We start from the raw sequence: 6,142 nt of genomic DNA on the forward strand, positions 1-6,142 counted from the left end.
ACTGGAGAACCAAAGGGGCGGAACTTAGTGGAATTTAAACAACTTTGGAAACCCAGGAACTAAATACATTTCCTTTTTGAGGAAATTCCAGAATCAGTAGGAGAAAGAGCTCTACATTCCATTTTGGAAACCAAAGTAAAGCAGTTATTTTTCTTACTTTTTGCAAGCAAAGGCATGAATTTGACCTAAACCTGTCTATTCCACTGGCTATTGTGGGAGGGAGGTTAAGAGACCAGTGGTGTGACAGGGTGCCTGCCTCTAGTGTCCATGACTAGTGAGCGGTTGTGTGGCTGCATTTCTGTTGTGTCATCTGAACCCAAGAGTGCCAATGGAGTGCATAGTGAAGGTCTCTGGTGTGGATTCTTGTAACCGGTGGGTTTCCTTAGCCAAGTTCTCCAGCTCTCTTACTGATTCAGAAAGCTCTTTAACATCTCTCTAGCGATTTTTTTCTTCTTCATAAGTACATCAGAGTTGAAGTCTACTGTTTGTAGGTGAGCATCCAGATTGGTACAAATATGAAGCACAGGGCTTAGAGAGTAACAAAAGGGGCTCAGGTTCCAGTAGACTGACAAGAGCCAACTATGGACATCAGCTCTGGGATCAGAGCCAGAACACCTGACAAGAAGGTGCGTTCCATCAGGAGCTCCCGATCCCTTTACTTTATTGAAAAGTTCTCTCATCATGATCTCTTTCCAATGGCTTCCTTTCCTTAACTCTTCTTTGTGAAAATTGACACTAGTTTTACCTTTGTGAAGTAGTTGTGCCTATAAACTTGAATTGCATGAGAAGATCCACTTTGATAAAAGAACTTATGAGCTGGTTATAATCATGAACTTCACAAAGAGCAGGCTTGACTTACTGATTGTGTAAGAGCAAAAACTGGTAAAAAAAAAAATTACACAACCAGCAATTCATCTTGCAGAAATATAAAACCTGAAACGACTCAGGGATGGAGTGTTTTGGAGTTAACTTGAACTTTCAGAGAAAGCAAAGTACAATCTCTCTGTTCTGGAAATATGCAACAAATCTCTAAAAGAAAGGAAAACTGAGGGATATTTCCTATTAGTAGTTTTATTTGCTCTGGAGATAAAAATTTGTGAAAGTCTACAAGCTGAATTTCTGTAGATAATACAGAAAGCTCCTCAGGCAATTTCAATAGTTCTAACTAGCCACTTTGAAAATGTTCTTTCATTTCCCAATTCATTAAAGGAACACATTTTCAAAATGACATCTAAATATTTTTTGAATCTCTTGGCCTAGAGTGTTCAGCTCAACATTTTCAACATTTTCCCTAATTTCTAATGAAATTTTATTTGGTTCCACTTTTTACACACACACACACCATCTAGTCATGTTTTTATATTCAGAAGGAGGTTAAAAAATTGATATTTTATAAGCAAAAAATCATCCTGAGTACTTTACAGTTTTATCTTCATCTCAATTATTTATAATGCCATATGCAGAATAAGATGTATATGAATGAAGGTTGACTAAATATTCACAGTTTGGGAATATTTGGGTTCATTTTCTAATGCCTTTCAAAAAATTGAAGCACACAAAAAAAGTTTTCATTACAATTAAATGATTGTGATACTCAGAGGCCCCCACCAAAGCCTGCACTGTAGTGAATAACCTTGAGGGCTTTTCCATAATATTAATATTATTACATATTAAGTATCAGGAAAGGCCTGGTAGGGAAACAGGTGATATAGAAACTTGGTGGCAGATAATCATGTTATCTAGTGTTTGTAAAACTTAATAACCCTGGGTCTGGGCAAATAAGTAGCTTAAGCTTCAGAAATTCACTGGACACCACATAAGACAGAGTAACTGAGATCGCAGAGCTCAAAACTGAGGCAGAGTTACAAACTTACGACCCATGCGCTGGGTTTGGCTTGTAGGAATGTTTTACATGGACTGCCTCAGAATTAAAAATAAGTTAGATAGTGTAAAGACTGTATTGTTTGTATGAACCATACATGGATATGTGTCATTATACATTTGTCCAAACTCACAGAATGTACTACGCCAAGAATCAACCCTGATGTAACCAATGGGCTTGGGTGGTTATGATGTATTAATGTAGGCTCATCACATGTTATGACCGTATCACTCTGGTGGTGGATGTTGATAATAGGAGAGGCTGTGCATCTGTGGGGGTAGGAGGTATATGGAAAATCTCTGTGCTTTCCTCTAATTTTACTGTGAATGTAAAAGTGCTCTAAAAAAGAAAACACACATAATCTTCAAAAATTGCCAAAAAAATAAATGATTGTTAATATTTTAAAAATCAGTTACTTGTGTTACAAGTTGAATTGTCTCCCAAAAATACTGGGGTTGAGGCCTACCCTCTGGTACCTTAGAATGGGATCTTATTTGGAAATAGATGCAGATGTCATTGCAAACACAAGTAGTTAACGTGACGTCATACTGGAATAGAGTGGACCTCTAATCCAGTATGACTGTTGTCATTTAAATTGGGAAATTTCGACACAGACATGCAGACAGGGGGATGAAGGCAGAAATTGGGGTGATAATTTCTACAAGTCAAGGAATGCCACATTTGCTGGGAAACCACCAGAAGCTAAGGAGAGAAGCATAATACAGATTCTTTCTCATGATCCTAAGAAGGAACCATTACTGGTGACATCGTGACCTCCGACTTGAAGCATCCAGAACAGTAAATAGCTCTTGTTTAAGTTGCTTAGCCACTTCGCTGCCCTGGGGAACTAGCACAAATCACACATAAAAACTTTGGGTTTTCAGCATCTCTGAAAAACGGCCGGGTGTGACAACACTCAGCAGATCAGCCAGAACAGAGTAGCAGCTGTCCCCTCCTTTCCATGAGAAGTTCTGAAGCTCACCAAAGTCCATGTTAATAATTTAAGTTGCCTGCTTGATGTCTGATACCACATCAAAGGAAAATGGGTCAGGACGTTTGCAGGAACCTAAATAAACATGTTGTGACAATAAGATGTCTTGTGATCATTGAAAGCAAAGTACGAGGTATCTGAGTGTAAAGAAAAAGAAAAGAAAAAAACAAGAAAGGAAAAAAGCCTACCCAGGAAGTTTTCTGATAACCTCAAGATTTAAATACTTACCAGGATAAAAGGAAAATCATAAAATCAGAAAGAAATATGGAAAACTTAAGTGCAACTGTTCTAATGATGCCATGTAGGATCCTCAAACCCCCTGAACTGAGATTTTTCAGAACAAGAGGAAGAAAGAAAGGGTCTCTTAACTGCCTGGGGGAATTGTTAGTGCTGAGAGAAATCTCTGGAAAAAGTACTACAGACAAGATAGAAAGACGAGACCCAAGAGAGATGCGTATCTGGTTAGAGGGAATGCTTCTCCACTTAAGTTTCACTTTGAACAAGTTCAAGCCATGAAGTCAAGACAAATTACATCCCCAGGTTCTTGGACATGTTCATCACAGAAGCCCTGCAGATAACCTTGAGGAACTGAGGCCATGAGAAGGATCCAAAGGTTGGAGATGGACAGTAATACTGCTGTGTTCAAAAAAAAGAACTGGGGAAATCTTTAGAAAATGTAAATAATATGCCTGGTAGCAATCCCTTAAAAAAATTAAATAGTTATGACTTTTATGTGTTTGGAAATTAAGTCAGGTACCAACAGAAGCATGGTGTGGTTTGGGGGGTGGGGGTGGTGATCCCATTCCTACCCCTCTGTGCTCCTCTCACTTACTTTTGCAAACCAAACAGGCTCTCGCTTGTTGCTGAAAACACTAATCATGCTTCTGTTTAAGAAGCCTTGGCACCACCTGCTTATTCATTCTGGAACACTCCTTCTAAAGGTGTCTGCAAGCCTACCCCACTTCTTCCCTTGTGACCCTGTGTGATGTCACACCTCCTCACTCACCCTCTCCATGTCCTACCCTGGCTTTATTTTTCTTCATAGCACTTATGATCATTATTTTTTTGTATTTCATAAATACAACATCATGACAGTCACTGTTGGAGAGGCTTTTAAAATATTGACTCATTTAATCTTCTAATAACACAAAGAAGGGAATACTAGCATGATCCCCATTTTAATATTTTTTTAAGACTTTATTTATTTATTTGAGAGAGAGACAGTGAGAGAGAGCATGAGCAAAGAGAAGGTCAGAGGGAGAAGCAGACTCCCCATGAAGCTGGGAGCCCGATGCGGGACTCGATCCCGGGACTCCAGGATCATGACCTGAGCCAAAGGCAGTCGTCCAACCAACTGAGCCACCCAGGCATCCCAAGCATGATCCCCATTTTACCCTTGCTCTTGAAATAAAGCGTGACACATTGTAGGTGCTCAATAAACCATTTTGTTAAATGAATACAATGCAAATATAAGAGGTTGGAAATGCAAGAGTCTTTCTAGTAGGATAAAACCTTCCTCTTGTTGGGCATAGGGATTAAAGACTATTAAGCTTTGAATCCCCGGCATCTGACAGAATGTCTGGGGTGTGTATTGAGAGAACAGAGGGAGAGGAGAGCTGGAAAGGAAGCTGGAAATGTGAGGTACTTGGCGGACATGAGCTGGACTAGCTCAACATTTCCAAAGCCTGAGGGAGAGGTTCCTCAGGAATAGCAGAGTTGTTCATTGTTAAAGGAAGACATAGATACTGTCATTAAAATTTGCAGTCAACTGCTTCGTTTCCATGCCACAAATAACATCATCTCTTATCAAAATAGGAAAAAAAAATTAATGGTAGAACATCCAGCATTGCCCGTTTTACAGCCCCTTTGCTAAGTGCTTTAAGGCCTACCAAAAATCTTTAAAAATCTTCCAGCTCAGAATAGGCTTTCAAAGGAGAATCCTGATAGTCAAAGCAGAATCAAGGAGAAAAACCAATTTCCACAGCAATGGACAACAGTCTGAGCGATAGAATCTAGTCCAACATGATCGGTGCCAAAAGGTAAACCAGTTTCAGAAGAGGGTGGGCTTCCCAGTAGACGGGCAAAATACGGATCTGGAAAGCTCTGCTTTTCATTAGCATAAACGCATGTCTTCATGAGTAAATCAACTTTAGTCAATCAATGAAAGATGGGATTACTAAAATAAATGAGTGTAAGGAAAATATTAATAACTAAATAACATTAGACACCACCATAATCCTACCTAATGCTGTTAGTGTTTGAAAGAAAAACATTCAGATTCCTAATCTATTGGGGAATATTAACATAATGTGGCTTTGAAAATTTTAAAAAGACCTCATAATTAATTTAATCACCATTTTGCATAGCATTCCCACTTGTAATCTGCATTTTTGCTTTAAAACTCTTACTATATAGCTGTCATTGTGATCTAATGAAATGCCTCTTACTTAGGAAGAGAGGAGATTTTCAAATGTTGAGCCTCCACAGAAATGAAGAATGAAACATGTGTCTGTCACTGCAATTTCCCCACGCTAGACTAATTGCAGAGGCCTGTGGGTATGGAGTGATGCTGTTGAGTAGTCAGCCTTTACTGCCATTGCTTTCAGGGTAATTTGCATAGCATGGCTCATAGTGTTTTATGATTTTTCTTTTAAAAATAATCCTACTTGTTAGTCACTAAATCTGTTTAACTCTTTCAGTGCTGCCTAGTGTCTGGGGCACATCTGCAGAATGAAAGAACATCTCTCTCCTTTGGAGAGTGCCAAGGGAGTTGGAGAAGGGCTTCCTGGCTGGCACAGTTCAGTCTCTCCATCTTCTGGGAAGATGGCCTGCCAAGGAAGTAGGCCCTATGGCAGGGAGGAGTGTTTGGGAGACTTTCTAGAGAGTGCTCATGGGATGAGCACCTGTGGAAGAGGAGTAAGTGGGATTAGACAGAGGGAGAAGTTGGACTCCAGTGTGGTCCTCGTGGAAACCTAGACCAACTCTCAGGGGCATGCTGAAGTTGACGCAGTATCTCAGAGTGGACGCAAGTAGTGGCAAGAGGGCTCGGCTTTTCTGTCCCTCAAGCCAATCAGACACTGAGTGTGGGAGGCCCCAACCAGGGGCCGGCACGCAGTCAGCTGAGGCCATCCCAGAGAATGGCCAATGGCTGAGCACTGTCTCCCGAGGACACTCCGAGCAGCTGGGGAAATGAGTCCTTCCTTCCTAAGGGGAGACTGACGAGGGTGGCACGACCCATGATCGTCATCGCTCCCAATAACAACGGTTCA

This window comes from Mustela putorius, unplaced genomic scaffold, assembly GCF_011764305.1.
Source record: "Mustela putorius furo isolate JIRA1106 unplaced genomic scaffold, ASM1176430v1.1 tig00000275_pilon_pilon_pilon, whole genome shotgun sequence".
Classification (NCBI taxonomy): Eukaryota; Metazoa; Chordata; class Mammalia; order Carnivora; family Mustelidae; genus Mustela; species Mustela putorius.